At 41.0% G+C, this 17,988-nt stretch overlaps 1 pseudogene; it reads left to right on the forward strand.

Moving 5' to 3' along the window:
* Positions 1–4,837: 4,837 nt before the first annotated feature.
* Positions 4,838–16,353, forward strand: LOC136330034 (cytochrome P450 4A11-like; annotated as a pseudogene).
* The last annotated feature ends 1,635 nt before the right edge of the window (positions 16,354–17,988 follow it).

A 17,988-nucleotide genomic window follows, 5' to 3' on the forward strand; every position in this document is an offset into this window, starting at 1 on the left:
GCAATGTACATGTTGAGCACTTGTACAGTGCCAGCCATTGCACTCAGCGCCATAAATCCATCTTTCATTTAATCTTCACAACAGTTCAGAGATATAACTGTCTTCCTCATTTCAAAGATGAAGAAACAGAGGCTTAGAGAGATTAATTGACTTCTCCAAGAACACACTCAACTAGTCAGTGAGGGGCAGAATTCAAATCCAAGTAGCTTTAAATCCAAAAGCTATATTCTTTCATTTAATTCCTTTCTTGTCTAACATAAATACCAATTATATGACTAGCAGTCTTAATATATCTGGTCTTGGAATATTTCCAAACTGTACTTTGGATGAAAGTTTTGCTGATTTGCATATAGAAATAGAGGAACTCTAAAAAGAAAGGGAAGGAGCAAAGAAAACAAGAGAGAACAAGGGATAAAATTAAGAATATGGATGGTGAGGCTGCAAGTTTAAAGACAGAGACGGGACAAATACACACATATGCTGCCTTCAGAATGAGATTTTGGGGGGTAAATGGGCAAGGAGGCATCCTAGGAAGTGTACTGTGCTAATCTTAGCACTCCGCCTTGGCCTTCCACCTAGATAACGTGGAGTGCTGATCCACAGCCTTAATGCTTTTGAATTCTGATTTGAGTTTCTTTGGAATGCTCTACTATAGAAAAGGCACTTCTAGCAAGAGAGTTGGACATCCTTCTCAGTGGGCATACTCAGTGGGCACATACATACCAAGAAGTGATACCAAGAACTTGTAAATGAGTCTGGCCTTGGGATCTGCAAAGTCAAGTAGAGGAAACAAAACACATTAGAAGAAAATAATCACAGTTGGTGAAGGTTCTCTTATTATCTTGCATTAGCCACAAATAGTCAGCAAAAGGGAGCCCAGGGCTCATTTGCTGCAGCCCTTGTCAAGTGCAAGGGTTAAGGGGGGATAAAAGTCTTAGTTCAGGAATCAGAGAACAGCCCATGAGGCAGACAGGTACACAAACCCATATTCTTTTTAAAAAAAAATCTTTTATATATTTTTTATTTACTCATTTTAGAGGGAGGAGAGAAAGAAAGGAGAGAAGGAGCAGGAAGCATTGCGTCCCATATGTGCCTTGACCAGGCAAGCCTGGGATTTTGAACCAGTGATCTCAGTGTTACAGGTTGACACTTTATCCACTGCGCCACCGCAGGTCAGGCCCAAACCCATATTCTTTCCCCGTTAATACTTCCTGTCTGACACAGGGATTACTCACAGTTTAGAAAGGTTCCAAAGAAGAAGTTGGGACAACATATCATATGCTTTTTGGAAACTAAATTACCTATTATAACAGGGATGAGAGAAATGCCAGAAAGCAACATACAAATACCTCTTGAGGTTCTCGTTAACCCTAACGTGGAGCTGTTTTACAGCTCTTGTCCTTTAAGAGATGAGCATGACACCACTCTGAGAGAACTGGGGAAATGGGAAACATGGGAAAGTCTGTTTTCTTTTATTCGGTTTTGCTAAGAGTAAGGGAGACAATGACACAGAGAAGAAAGATTTGACAATCTATGCCAACAAACTGGAAAAACTGGATGAAGATTCCTAGAAACACATGTTCTTCTAAAACTGAATGAAGAAGAATCAGAGAACCTCAATAGAGAGCTTGCTAGTGAAATAGAAGCAGTATTAAAAGAAACTCCCATTAAACAAAAATCCTGGACCAGAGGGCTTCCTAGGTGAATTTTAGCAAACATTCAAAGAAGAACTAACACTTATTTTTCTCAAACTATTCTAAAAACTTCAAAAGAAGGGGAGATTCTCCAGCTCAATTTACAAGACTAGATTTATCCTAATTCTAAAACCAAACAAAGACACTGCAAAGAAAAAAATTATAGGCCAATATTCCTGTTGAATCCTCAACAAAATATTAGCAAACCAGATCCAGCAATACATTAAAAAGGTCATATGCCACTATCAAGTGAGATTTATTCTAAGGATGTAAGGTTGGTACAATATTTGCAAATCAATTAACATGACGCATCACATAAATAAAATGAAGGATAAAAACTACATGATCACATCCATAACTGCAGGAAAAGCATTTGATAAAACCCAGCATGCATTTATGATAATAACTCTCAGCAAAGTAGAAATAAAGGGAACATATCTCAGCATAATAAAGACATATAGGACAAACCCACAGTCAACATACTCAGTGGGCAAAAACTACAAATATTTCTCTTAAGATCAGGAACAAGACAGGGATGTCCACTATCACCACTCTTTTTCAACATAATATTGGAAGTTTTGCCACAGCAATCAGACAAAAATTATAAATAAAAGATATTTAAATAGAAAAGGAAGAAGTAAAGCTGTCATTATTTGCAGATGACATAATACTGAATATAGAGAACCCTAAAGACTCCGCCAAAAAAGCAATATAACTGATAAATGGATTCAGTAAAGTAGCAAGATACAAACTAAATATACAGAAATTGTTTGCATTTTTAAACACCAATAATGAACTGCCAGAAAGGGAAACTAACAAAACAATACCATTCACAATTGCTTCAAAATGAATAAAATACCTAAGAATAAATTTAACCAAAGTAAAAGACCTGTACTCAAAAGGAATTATAAGAATTATAAGTTACTGAGTAAAAAAATTGAACAAGAAACAAATAAGTGGAATCACATATCATGTTCATAGAGAGGAAGAATTAACATTATTAAAATGTCCATACTACCCAAAGCAATCCATAGATTCAACACAACTATCAAGATAACAAGGGAGTATTTCACAGAACTAAAACAAATATTCTAAAAGACCCTAAATAACCACAGCAATCATGAGAAAGAAACAAAATTGGAGGAATCTTGTTACCTGATGTCAAATTATAATACAAGTCTACAGTAATCAAAAGAACATGATACTGGCATAAAAACAGACATACAGATCCATGGAACAGAATAAAGACCCAAGAAGTAAACCCACGCCTTCACAGTCAATTAATATTTGACAAAGGAGGCAAAAACATATAGTGAGGTAAAGACAGTCTATTCAATAAATGGTGCTGGAAGAATTGGACAGATACATGCAAAAAATGAAACTAGACTATCATCTTACACTACATTCAAAAATAAACTCAAAATTAATTAAAGACTTAAATATTAGGCTCAAAAGCATAAACATTTTAGATGAATACATAGCAGTGAAATCTCAGACACTTTTTGTAACTTTTTTTTTTTCCAGAAAAATGCTTCAACAACATTCATATCACCTTGGGAAAGGAAAACAAGAGAAAAGATATATAAATGTTACTACATCTAACTAAAGAGTTTTTGCACAGCAAGGAAACCATCAACAAAATAAAAAGGCAAACCACTGAATGAGAGAACATATTCATTGATACATCTGATAAGGGGTTAATATCTAAAATTTATAAGAAACATATAAAACTCAACACCAAACAAACAAAGAACTTCAAGAGGACATACAGGTGACCAATAAACATATGAAAAGATGCTCAACACCACTAATCATCACAGAAGTGTAAATTAAAATAACAATGAGCTATCACCTCATGCTTATCAGAATGGCTATCATCATTAAATCCACAAACAACAAGTGTCAATGAGGATGTAGAGAAAATGGAACCCTGTGCACTGTTGGTGGGAATGCAACTTGGTGTAGCCACTGTGGAGAGTAGTACGGAGTTACCTCAATAATTTTAAAATAGAATTGCCTTTTGACCTTGTGATCCCACTTCTGGGAATATATCCAAAGAAACTTGAAACACTAATTCAAAAGAATATATGTACGCTTATGTTCATTGAAGCATTATTTACAATAGCCAGAATTTAGAAGCAGCCCAAGTGCCCATCAGAAATGAGTGGATAAAAAAGCTGTGGTATATTTTCACAATGGAATACTACTCAGTCATGAAAATGAAGGAAATCTTATATTTTGTGACTTCATGGAGAGACCTGGAGAGTATTATGCTACGTGAAATAAGCCAGTCAGAGAAAGAAAGTACCATATGATTTCACTTATATGTTGAATCTAATAATCAAAATAAATTAACAAACAAAATAGAAACAGACCTGTGGGTGCAGAGAACAGACTGACAGCTGTCAGAGATAAAGGGGGTTGGGAGCTGGGTGGAAAAGGTGAAAGAATTAAGCAAAGAAAAAAAAATCATAGACACAGACAACAGTATGGTGATTACAAGGGGGAAAGGATGGGCAGAGGCAGGGGTAAGGGGGGATAAATGGTGATGAATGGAGACTTGACTTGGGGTGGTGAACACACAATACCAAATACAGATGATGTGTCATAGAACTGTACAGATGTACAGTTTGTAATTTTATGAACCAATGTCACCTGAATACATTCAATTAAAAAGTGATTTGAGCCAGACCAGGCAGTGATGTAATGCATAGAGCCTGGGATGCTGAGTACTCAATTTTGAAACCCTGAGGTCAATGACTTGAGTATGGGTTCATCCAGTTTGAGTTTGGGCTCACCAGTTTGAGAGCATGGTCACCGACTTACATGTAGGATCATAGACATTACCCCAAGGTTGCTGGCTTGAGCCTAAGTTACTGGCTTGATCAAGGGGTCACTGGCTTCCTTGAAGACCCCCGGTCAAGGCACATATGAGAAATCCATCAATGAACAACTAAAGTGCCACAACTATGAGATGATGCTTCTCATCTCTCTCTCTGCTCCCATCTGTCTGTCCCTGTCTATCTCTTTCTAAAAAAAAAAAAAAAAAAGAAAAAGGATTTGAATATCAGATCAGATCTTAATTCTCAAAGTTGATGGAGCAAAAACAAGACATTTTAATTTGTGCTATGAGATAATGTACTATGGAAGCCTTGAAAAAGAATTCGATGGGGAGTCACAGGATTCATGACCAAGTGGAAACACAGGTGAGAAGTGTGCAAAAGACAAAAACAAATTTTGGGCCACAGTGAAGAGGTCAGACTGAGTAATGATCTAGCCTTCAGGTTACACACTGAACCCGCACAGGCACAGCTACTTCTGAATCCCTCTGAAGACTCCACTCAAGAAAGGGACTGGCAAGGGGAATGTCGCTGACCCTGCACTCACAAAACCAAAAGAGGCAAAGAAAGCCCCTGGTGACCTGGTGGTGCCAATGGGCTTTAAGATACAGTGACCTAAAAGGGCCATAGGGGGCTGAACTAGACAGGAACTGGGGCACGGGCGGGGGGGGGGGAATCCCCTTCAGGACTGGAGGGAAGCCTCTTCACACCTCCTCCAGTGTCTCAAAGACCCGGTACTAATCTTTGCTTCAGAATTCCTTGAGAGCTGTGCCTGTGGGTTGAGCATATCACCCCTAGGAAATGAGGTTCCTGAGAGTCATTCCTTTCCTTACCTGTTCTGTTCAGAAATGTCTTGGCATAGTCTGGGTCATAGATGTAGAAAAATACTTGAAAGGGCCCAATCTAGACAGGAAAGGCACATGGGTTTTGCTCAACAAGCTCCTCAAGTTTCTCCAATTTACTATCCTGAAGGAACTCCAGTGAAAAGGTGAAGAAAATTAGAGATGTCAGCCAGTCTAGACTCATCCCCTCTTACCAACCTGAGCTGAATTCAGAGCCTGGATAAGGTCACCAGGCAGAGGAGACTGATTCTTTTTTAGAAGTAGGTGAACATGTTTTCCTTGGGATTTCTAAGCTTGAGGTATACTATTCTAAACAGAGAGTGTATTTATCTTCTCAATATAAATATTTGTTGAATTCCCAGACCAAGTCATTGTTAAATGATTCATACTATGAGCTTTTTCCCAACTGAGGGAGTGAAGGGAGGCAATTCACAACCAGCCTCACCTGCCAGGGTCACACACTTGCATTAGGAGTGGGGTCTGGAAAGTGAGTTTTTCCCTGTGTCGAAAACTACTTAGCAGGTTGAAAATGACCCACCATCAAGCTCATTATTCCTTCTCTCCTTTCCTCTAATTATTGATGAGCAATTTTTTTTCTAATAACTTGATAGTAAATGTTTCTCTCTAAAAACACGACTACTTCATCTACAAAATAAAATCCAATTCTTTTGCCATATAACAGTAGAAGTTTCATTTACATAGGTGTGTGAAGCATGAAGCAAACCCAAGTGCAAAACTGTCAGCTACCACCATCTCTGCTCCACCTGCCCCTGTGCAGCCCTTATTCAAGCATCACCTCCTCACGCTAAATAAACTGCCAAAACCATGACTGTGCTGCCCTGCTGATCAGTAGAAAGCTAGGGAAGCAGAGTGTTTGAAATAACTGCGTCATGGCCAATCTGATCTCTCCCCGATGCTGACAACTGACAACATTCCTTTTAGCCAGTGATTCCTATCTTCCGTAAGTCAGCGCAAACGCCTCAGTCTCGTATGAAAGACTCATGTGTTTGACATGAGTTCACACTGATGAAAGGTTTCAAAAAGGAAGAAGTCAATTTTACTGCCTACGATGAAATACAGGATTTCCTGTGTCTTGACACATGTAATTTATGTTCTCACTCAGATAATTGTGTCAGCTGTGTGCTGACATGATGTAGGGAATATATCTAAAATATACCACTGCTTTTCCTGAATATGAACTCTTCCTTTTGAACAAATCTTTCTACTTCTAATGTCTGTTAAATTGCCATGTAGATCTTCCTAATGTCCAAAAATATGCCATTCAGTATTGTAAAAACAAGAAACAAATAATTATTTTTGTATTATAGCAATAAAGAACAAACTCATATGCAATACTAAAAGATATAAAAACATAAAGCCTTCTCAACTACCAACATTTATAAATCAGACTACAAGTACTACCATTAGAAATGAATATTTTTCCTGATAAGCTGACTGCTAATGGCTCATTTAAATAGTTCCACTAAATTGCTGACAATAGGTTTTATTTATATCAGCTTTTTTGATAATGCGGGGTTGGAGAAGTTGGTGCAACCTATGTGTGTGTCTCTGTGTGTGCCTATCTGCTCATTTGAGTGTAATCGCAGGGATCCTGACCTGTGATAAACCCTAAGCCTGGAAATTCTTTCTTGTGTGAACGATCACACAGAATTTGCCGTGTGAATGTTTGTTCTTACCCTCAGAAGAGGTAGAAAACTTTGGCTCCAAATTTCATCTGTTATCGGCTAGCACCTCTAATCTATGAAGTGCTCCCTGGATAGTCCAGTATCCCTAAAAGATTGAGACTGTTGACATTAGTTCCTGTAGACTGTTTTGCTTTCATTTGGACAATCAAGCCAGTGACAAGCACACATTGAAGGACAAGAGCAATGTTTTCTAACAATGCTAATATTCATACATTTGCAAAATAAAAACTGATGACTATCAATTTCCTAATATATGTACCAAGTGATAGAGATACAAAGATTTATAAGACAGTCATGGTCTTTGCTGTCTTGGACATTATAACCTAGTATGAGAATTATCTTTTTAGGTTAGAAATGACCATGGATACCCTCAGCCACAAATATTTAGTTATGCTTTTAGTAACTCTTGTTCAGACAAAAAGTCAGAGAATTATTGGGAGTCCTGTAATATATAAATTTATATTTTTTCATCCACAGCAGCTTTAAATACATTTAAGAATACATATTACTAACTTTTAGAAAGCAATGTTCAGAAATAGTCATGAATTGCTTAGTTCCTAGATAAACAGTAATAGCTAACATTTACCAAGCACTACTATGAGCTGCATGCTTCCAAATGCTTTCTATGTTTTATGTTTTCATTTTATATTTTTTATTAATTTTACTGGGGTGACATCAATAAATCAGTGTACATATGTTCAAAGAAATGTGTTTTCATTTTTATATCAGGTCCCTGGCTGGTTGGTTTAGGGATAGAGCGTTGGTCTGGAGTGTGGAAGTCCTGGGTTCAATTTATGGTCAGGGCACACAGAAGAAGTGACCATCTGTTTCTCTACCCTTCCCCCTCTTCCTTTCCTGTCTCTCTTCTCTCATAGCCAAGGTTTGAATGGTTTGAGCAAGTTGGGCCCAGGCAGTGCAGATAGAACCATGGCCTCACCTCAGATACTAAAATAGCTCAGTCCCTAAGCAACGGAGTAGAGGCCCCAGGTGTGCAGAGCATCACCCAGTAGGGGGGTTGCCAGGTGGATCCCAGTTGGGGCACATGTAGGAGTCTGTCTCTCCACCGCTCCACCTCTCACTTAAAATAAAAATGGATTCAATGCTGTAATCAAAAGACATGGTGTCTGAGGGAATACCCAAATAAGACCTTTATATAAACTGCCTGCAATAGATTCACTTCAGATCTACAGAGACATGAAAACTGAAAGTAAGGGGATGGAAAGATATTTCATGGAAATGGAAATAAAAAATAAGCTGGGCTAACAAAACTTACCGTATTTCTGCATGTATAAGACGCACCCTTTTTTGAAAAATTTGGTGTCTAAAAATAGGATGCACCTTATACAGTGGTTGTAGATTTTTTTACTTGCATTTCCCACTTTTTTTTCCCTGTGAATAAGGAGTTGTATAAATTTTATGATGAATAAAACTTGAATCCAATAACTTTATGTAATACATATTTATTTTTTTTAATTTAATTTTATTTTATTTATTCATTTTTAGAGAGGAGAGAGAGAGGGAGAGAGAGAGACAGAGAGAGAGAAGTGGGGAAGAGCTGGAAGCATCAACTCCCATATGTGCCTTGACCAGGCAAGCCCAGGGTTTCGAACTGGCAACCTCAGCATTTCCAGGTCGACGTTTTATCCACTGCGCCACCACAGGTCAGACTGTAATACATATTTTTCAAATATCTGGACCCTAAATTAAGGTGCATCTTATACATGGGAGTGTCTTATACATGGAGAAATATGGTATAACAAACAAAATGGACTTTAAAACAAAAGTTATAACAAAAGACAAAGAAGAACTGAGCAATTTCACTTCTGAGTATTCAAAAAAAACCCCCAAAACACTAAATTGAAAAGATATAATTCATATGTTCATTACAGCATTATTTACAGTAGCCAAAATATGGAAGCAACCTAAGTGTCCATCAAGAGATGAATGGATAAAAAAGAAGTAGTAATTACAAATAATGGAATATGACTCAGGCATATAAAAGAGTGAAATCTTGCATCTGAAACAACATGGATGGACCTATAGGGTATTGTGCTGAGTGAAATAAATCAGACAGAGAAAGACAAATGCCACAAGATTTTACTTTTATGTGGCCTCAAATAAAAACAAAATAACAACCATGAACTAATGAGCAGAACATAGACTCAAAGAGAGAACTTTTCTTTTTTTAGCGAGAGAGACAGAGACAGAGACAGAGAGAGGGATGAGAAACATCAACTTGTAGTTGCATCATATTATTTGTTCATTGCTTCTCAAACATGCTTTGATGGGGAGGGGGTATGGGTTTCAGTTGAGCTAGTGAGCCCTTGCCAAAGTCAACAACCTTGGACTCAAGCTAGTGACCTTGGGCATCAAGCCAACAACCATGGGGTCATTTTTGTGATTCCACACTCAAGCTGGCAATGCTGTGCTCAGGGTGGTGAGCCTGTGCTCAAGGCCCCTGACTTTGGGTTTTTGAATCTGAGTCCTCAGCATCCCAGGTTAACACTCTATCCTCTGCGCCATCACTTGGTCAGGTAGAGAACATTTTGATTGTTGCCAGATAGAAGGGGAATGAGGGCTGGGTGAATGAAGTCATTATGTGAAGGTGATCCTAAGACGATCAGGTAGGAGCTAAACTAGAATAAAAAATCACGGCAGGAGAAGCTCTTCTCTCTTGGGTACATGCCCTTGAGTTGTGAAATTCTAGAAGAGATGTAGTTCTGTCATCATCACCTGAACTCTCAGTACCCACAAAGCAGCCTAAGGCTTACAATTTACATAAACCGAGTGCTTAAACAGCTAGGTGTGACTCAATTTCTTTTTTCTTTTTTAAATTTTAAAACAGATTTTATTTATTTTAGAGAGGCGAGAGAGAGAGAAGAGGGGAGGAGCAGGAAGCATCAACTCCCATATATACCTTGACCAGACAAGACCAGAGTTTTGAACTGAACCGATAACCTTAGCATTCCAGGTCAATGCTTTATCCATTCCACCACCACGGTCAAGCATTTTCCTTCCTAATTTCCTCCCTCCTTCCCTCCTTCCCTCCCTCCCTCCCCTCTTCCCTTCTTCCTTCCTTCCTTCCTTCCTTCCTTCCTTCCTTCCTTCCTTCCTTCCTCCCTCCCTCCCTCCCTCCCTCCCTCCCTTCCTTCCTTCCTTCCTTCCTTCCTTCCTTCCTTCCTTCCTTCCTTCCTTCCTTCCTTCCATCCTTCCTCCGTTCTTCTCTTTCTCTCTCTCTCTCTCCTTCTGTTTTAACCAGATTGAGACCATCTGTTATATGAATTCATCACATTGAAAAGCAATTTTATATCCATCCTGACTTGGGTTTGGCACCTCAAAATGTTGCCTATCCTGAGTCATGGGATGACTAAGCACCCAAAATTGTAGGAAGACCACAGACTTCTGTGTTTTCTCTGCACTGCGGACAGAGCTTCTATTCCTGGCTGATTCACCGTCCTAGTCCTGTGGCTGTTCCGCTGTTTGTTTGTTTGTTTGTTTGTTTGTTTTGTTCCGCTGTTAAGACACTGAGTTTACCTTCCTGAGCCCAAGGTGGCTGTTAGGATAGAGAGACTTGGAGATGGTAGGCATCTGGGAGGTCACTTGAGACAAACTGTCGGCTGACAGTCATTGGGAAGGGATGGCAGCCCATGAAGGTTGCCTGCCTTGTTTGTCTCCTCCAGTTTCCAGTAATGATATTATTATTATTATTATTATTATTATTATTATTTTACCTTTCACCTAAGTTTTCTCTTTTCTACAGCAAAGGCAAATATTCTGAGATGTTCTACATTAATTAGAGCAGGCCAGAGGGTGAAAGGATGAGTGAGACAAGAAAGGTTAATCTGTTAACAACTGCAGGGCAAAGCCAACAAAGACTCTACTAATCTTGTGAGTGTTTGTTGAAACTTTTAATTAACTTCCAAGGGGCTATTTCCAAATAACCTAAGAATAGTAGGTAGTTGCCATTGATCCTTAGGAATCTATGCTTCTTTAATATTGATAAACTTTATGCACTGTTGCCCACACCATCCAAAGGAGCAATCATTTCTTCATTATGAACTCTGAACCTATCGCAGAACTCTCTCTATTCACCTTCCCCCATGCCCTTTATTGTAGGCAATGTAAATTCTTTCAAGACAACTCAAATATTTCTTCCTCCTTCTTGATGTATAAAAAAGCCCCAACTCCAATGGCAAACATGTTGCCTTTTCTACCCTGCACCGCTGGCGGTGGTTTAGACTTTATATCCCTAGAGCAGGGGTCGGGAACTTATGGCTCGCGAGCCAGATGTGGTTCTTTTGATGGCTGCATCTGGCTTGCAGACAAATCTTAATAATAAAAAAATAACGTTAAAAATATAAAACATTCTCATGTATTACAATCCATTCATTTCCTACCGCTTATGTTCACGGTTGCTCGTGGCTGGAGACAGTCATAGCTGTCCTCCAGGACAACACCAAATTTTTATTGGATAATGTGTAATGAACACGGGTCGTTGTATGGCTCCCATGGAATTACATTTTAAAATATGTGGCATTCATGGCTCTCTCAGCCATAAAAATCCCCGACCCCTGCCCTAGGACCTGCTCCTTTCTCTGGCTACCATATGGCTCAATAAACCCTCAGGAAAACTTTTGGTCTTGCAGGTATTTGTTTACAGTGTTCCCAAAGTGGATGGGACAGGATGTACCCAGTCACCTGCTTGGATCCATACTACTTTGGTCACTGCCAAAGGAAAGCAGGGCCGTGGTAGAAACATGTTCTGCTCTCCTCCTATCACCATGTCTAGAGCAATGGTCACTCCCCTAAAAATAGGACAAGCTGCCACTAGCTGGTCTGGGCAGTGGCAGCTTCAGTGACATGATGGACTTCTCAGGATGTCACTCATGTAAGCTCTGGCTTGGGCCCAGGGCTTTGGCATGACATTGAGCCACTCCATGGAAGAAAGTGGAGATTAGGTCTGCACCCACAGAGCAGAATGTTCCCATCAGATCTCTGATCTTCCCAGGTACACTCAGCAAACATGTGATGAATGCAAAGAGTGAACCTGGTGTTCCATCATTAGGCTCTCCAGTGCTGGTCACTTAGGTTTCCTCTTGTCTTACTTAACACATTTGTTACCTAGAGTTGGAGTGCTCCTTTTCCTCTTCTCTAGCTCAATATAAGGACAGAGAAGATTTCCTCTTTGTCCCCAGTGTAACAATGTTTCCTGGTCTGCCAAGAGGTAGTTACCATCATAACTTATTCTTAAAATTCAAAACAAATTCATACCATGTGAGAGAGCATGTTTAATTATGTAATCAAAGTTTCTGAGAATATAGTCCTCACTTTAAAAACATTTGCTTTACAGTCTTAATATGCTATGAAGCATCTCATCTGGAAAGTGAGGGATACCAAATAGGTGATCTAGAGAGACAGAGAGAGCTAGCTGTGTCAGCAGAGGCCTTCTGGGGGAGTAGGAGGGTCAATGTCTCCTCCCACCACAGAACAAATGGGAGGAGCTGGTCAGCCAGGACTCACATCTGGAGATCTTTGAACACATCTCCATGATGACCCTGGACACCATCATGAAGTGTGCCTTCAGACAGCAGGACAGCATCCAGACAAACAGGTCAGCAACAATTCTTAAGCTGCAGGGCTTTTGTTTTACCATCTGATATGGACTCACTGGACAGCAGTTCAGGCAGCTGGGTTGTCAGCTGCACTAAAAGCAAGAGTCTGTCAAGCGCTCCTGACCACGGACAAACTCCAGTCCAGACAAAACCTTGATTCAGCCACAGATCCCTGATCCCTGACAGGGAGAAGCCTGATTGCTCATATCACTTATAAAGTTCTGAGGGTTCAGGGGTCATAAGATAGAAGCAATGTGTGCCTCAGTGTCACCTGTGCACAATGTCTATGGAAATCCCTACCTAGAGCCTCCCTCCATTTCCAGGCCAGAGGCCTTTAATTCTATGGTCTTTTCTGTATCTTCTCCCTTCAGGGACTGCAAAGCCTACAGCCAGACCATGGGAGATGTAGAAAACCTCTCTTATTCTTGAGTAAGGAATATCTTCTTTCGGAAAGACATTTATCTATGGGCTGACTCTGGAGGGTCTCAATAATCACCGGGCCTGCCAGATTGCCCATCAACACACAGGTTGGACCCCACCTCCTGGGCTGCTCCCCTCTGTCATCAGGCTCATATCAAAAGGACTAGCCTTGACCTTCAGGAAGAGCTTTGCTTCTGCCCATTAGGAGCTGGAACACTCACACTGGGTAGTTTCTGGTGTAGAGCTTGGGAACTGAGATGTTAAGGTGCAAGGGACTGTGAAGGGGTTTACATGTGTTACCACATTGGTGATGTCAACCCCTCCAAGCAGCATTCAAGCAGAGTCTACTCCATGGATGTGCTACTGAGGGGAGGCCTAACCTGCAATCAGAGGGTGCTAGAGCTCTCACCCCTGATGTGCACACCCACTGCCATTCTCATCCTGAATCAATGGCACCCAGACTGGAGCAGGCGGGGAGCAGGTGTGGCCACTCTGGGTTCCTGTTTCTGGGCCCCCTGCACTCTGAGCTCTGCCAGGGAGCCACTGTTCTTTACAGACCAACTGATCAAGCTGAGGAAGGCACATCTGCAGGAGCAGGAAGAGCTGGAGAAGGTCGGGAGAAAGAAGCACTTGGATTTCCTGGACATCCTCCTCTTTGCCAGAGTGAGTGTGTGTAGGAGGCCTGAGTCTTTGCCCAGAAATTCAGACGAAGAAGCAAACCCTATACTCTCTTCGTGTCTTCCCCAGATGAAGAACAAGAGCCCCTTGTCTGTCAAGGACCTCTGTGCTGAAGTGGACACATTTATGTTCGAGGGTCATGACACCACTGCCAGTGGCATCTCCTGGGTCCTCTATGCTTTGGCTGCGCATCCTGAGCATCAGGAGAGGTGCTGCAAGGAAGTCCAGAGCCTCCTGGGGGATGGCGCCTCCATCACCTGGTGAGTGCTCAGGAGTTGAAAGAGCCCCGCCCACTCAGCTAGACAAGAAGCCCTGGTCTGCCTGGGCCCTGCCTGCCCTCAGGTTGTGCTTCATTCATTTCTGGGATCACCTGGATCAGATGCCCTGCACCACCATGTGCATCAAGGAGGCACTGCGACTCTATCCACCTGTACCACAAGTCAGCGGAGAGCTTAGCAAGCCCATCACCTTCCCTGATGGACGCTCCTTACCCAGAGGTCTGAACTTCACCACACTCACTAACCTTGGCATTCTGCAAGAACACAGGGCAGATCAGGTCCATGTGCTTAGAGCAATTTGAACCTCTCTGGTCTTATTTCCTCATCATTAAGTGGTTGTTTATTTTTTTAGTTTGTATTAGAGATATAGAATGTTTGTCACATAATATGAACATAGTAAAAGCTTAATACACAACACTTTTGAATGTGGCCTTGTAATTTAATCTTTTTTTTTTTTTTTTTTTTTTTTGTATTTTTCTGAAGCTGGAAACGGGGAGAGACAGTCAGACAGACTCCCGCATGCGCCTGACCGGGATACACCCGGCACGCCCACCAGGGGCGAAGCTCTGCCCACCAGGGGGCGATGCTCTGCCCCTCCGGGGCGTCACTCTGCCGCGACCAGAGCCACTCTAGCGCCTGGGGCAGAGACCAAGGAGCCATCCCCAGCGCCTGAGCCATCTTTGCTCCAATGGAGCCTTGGCTGCGGGAGGGGAAGAGAGAGACAGAGAGGAAAGACGGGGGGTGGGGGGTGGAGAAGCAAATGGGCGCTTCTCCTATGTGCCCTGGCCGGGAATCGGACCCCGGTCCCCCGCACGCCAGGCCGACGCTCTACCGCTGAGCCAACCGGCCAGGGCCGTAATTTAATCTTAAAATCCCATTTCTTGAGATATGAGGGCTGCATTGACAAAGCGACAGGGGCAGGGAGAGCTTTGGTTTCTTTCTTATGGGGTCCAGGCAAATGAGGGACTTCAGGAAATCCACTGTCTTGGATCCGATGGTCCAGTCTCTGTGGAGCCCTAAGGCTGATGGCAGAGAGCTGCTGGTGACCAGATCTGAGACACCTGCCACGGTTGGGAGCCACCCGCTGCCTCACCTTTGGTCTGAATTCCAGCCCTAACCCTCCCTAGCTGTGTGATCATAACCAAATTGCTTAACTTCTCTCTGGAGCTCAGGTGCCTTTTCTGAAAAATGAGAAAAAGGGTTGTTATATTGCTGCAAAATATAAGCTTCCAATTTTTTTCTTGTTTCTCAATCCTAAGTAGATTTTCTGAATCACAAATTCATTTTAAATTTATTTCTATTTTTAAAATTTAATGGGTTTACATGGTTTACCAAACGATACATTTTAAAAGTGCACAACTCAATATAATACCATCTATGTACATCTTGCATCATGACCCCTGCCTGCCCCAAGCGAAGTCTATTTCCACCCGCGTTTCTGATCCCTCCCTGCTTTGCTCTCCTCCCCTCCACCTACCCCTCCCCACTTCCCACTGGCTAGTGCCACTCTGCTCTCTGTATCTATGTGTTATGTGTATATGATTTTTTTTGGCTAATCTCTTTATCTTTCTTGCTGAATCAATAATTCCTTGAATTACTCCTGATGTTGAATCAACACAGAACAGGCTTTAAGCAAATTGTTTTTTTAGAAATTGGCTCTAAGATTTGGTTACTGCCAGAATTGAGGACTTCCCTGAGGCCCTCGCTCACTAGTCATATGACTGCCATTAGAGGGCAGAAGAGTACTTGGCTGCTGAATTTTTAGGTCAGAACTGATATTTACTCTTAATTTTTCCCATTCCCCTCCCTCCCGAAGAAAAGTGTAATTGTCAGATTTATTTCAATAAAGAACATTTTTTTGGGACAAAATCCTTGTAAGTATTCCCTAAGGGAAAAGTGGAGGAGACTATTTATAAGGTTTCAAGGAAACAGACAAGGTTACAATGTGGATTTTACCAGAGGAAACTGATTGGGATAAGGCAATTTTTTAAAAATAAGGTATTTTAAAAAGTCAATTAACTTCAATAAAATATAAAATTATCAAACTGTTTCTGTGTGCTAAGTCTTGTACTAGGATCTAGGAACACAGAAATAAGAGATGCTGTCCTTGCCTTCTCGAGTTCACAGTCATGAAACAAATACCTCTACTCAAGACAAATGTTTATTCTTTCTTTCACACACTCTTCACACATTGAGCAGATTGTTGAATGTTCCATGTTTCTTGCACTGTCTTAGACACAAGATGACGATGTGTCCTTGAGTAAGATACTAATTGTGCCTTAGGATCCAGGGAGCAAGAGGTACAGCTGACAGAGAGGAAGAGGCAGGTGTCAGGACCATTCACTGGGAGGCAGATGGTACCATAGCTTGATAGTCGCTGACCTGTGGTCTCTCCAGAAAGCTTTCTGTTTTCATTTTAACCCTCTTAAACAATCTCACCGTGTCTTTTCTGTGAGGATCAAGGGTCCAGTGTGTCTCCCTAGATGGCGAGGGCTTGGGAGTGTGGTCCCACCCCACTTCATATTATTCTCTGACCTGGCTTCCACATTACGAAACCAGAAATTGCATGTGGAAGGAGTGAGAAAACTAATAATTAACGTTTTAGTGATTCACTTGGTCAGACTTGGTTGCTTGGGGTGCTGAATTTCCCCTAACAGGATTTGATGCCTGATGAGAACAGAAGTAGGAGTTAGGAGCTAGTTGTGGAAGAGAGATAGGCTTTGTCAAACAAAGTTCAGGGACAGAGTGTGAAGCAAGGCTTGTGACCTAAAAGGAAGAAGATCAGATTGACTCACATCAGAAAGCCCTCGTGCTGGGATCCACCTGCATTCAGTAAGTTTCTATAACCCTTGATGGGACAAGCACAAGCTCTGAGGACCTCTTGCTTATCACATTGTCTTCCTGTTATCAAGTTCTGTCCCCTTCCTCCTGCTCATCAGACTGTCTGCCCTTCTTTGTCTTATTCTTTTTCAGACTTCCTACTTCTTTGTCTATTCTGTCTCTACTTACCCGCATTTCTGTCTACCTCACTCCTGATCATTGGTTGGTCCTCCAGCTGGTCTGCTCTCTTCCTGTCTTTTCCTTTCTGCCTGCCTTTCTGTCCCTGTATTAGTATTCTCTTGGTGCTCTAGCAAATTACAACGAGCTTAGTTGTTTACAACAGCACATATTTATAATCTTACTAATTAAGAAGCGAGAAAGAAGAAAACAGATGGTTTCAATAAAAGGGCAAAATATGTATATAAAGAGAGAAAAAGAGAGATCAAAAACTGGAATGAGTTTTACTGGACCACAACTATGGTGTTGCAGAAGCTCTAAGGATAAGTCTCATTTCTTACATTTTTAGCTTCTAAAACTTTGGTCTTAAGGTTTTTAAGTGAGTAGACTAAGTATTCCTATATTACCAAGGAAATATCCCTAAACTCAATTGATTGTATATGGTAACCATATCTACAAAATCTTCAGAGCAACACCTAGTCTTGTGTTTTATTAAATAATGGTACTACAGTCTATCCAAGGTGACACAAAACCAGACAGCACAGTCCATCCCTTGTCTACTCAGCGCCCACACACATACTTTATTTTACAAATAAAGACTAGAACAAAGTTTTACTTTTGCCAACTCCTCTGCAATAACCGTTTTCCCCAAAGACAATGCAAAGTTATTGGATGATATTCACTCTCTGTAACTTAAATGTTGTGATAGAAAGTTAACTTTTATTAATACATCTTATAATAACTGTGAAGGGAAAAAGGAATAAAAACTATCTGATACACACATGTGCACACACACAAGCATATTTATGACACAATAAAAAATAAATACTCAAAACAATTATGGTCCTTATTTTTGCAACTGGTCTCATGGCCATAGCTAGCATTTATAACCACCATCTTCCACTACCCATTCCATATTCT

The sequence above is a fragment of the Saccopteryx bilineata genome, chromosome 3 (assembly GCF_036850765.1).
Source record: "Saccopteryx bilineata isolate mSacBil1 chromosome 3, mSacBil1_pri_phased_curated, whole genome shotgun sequence".
Taxonomy (NCBI): domain Eukaryota; kingdom Metazoa; phylum Chordata; class Mammalia; order Chiroptera; family Emballonuridae; genus Saccopteryx; species Saccopteryx bilineata.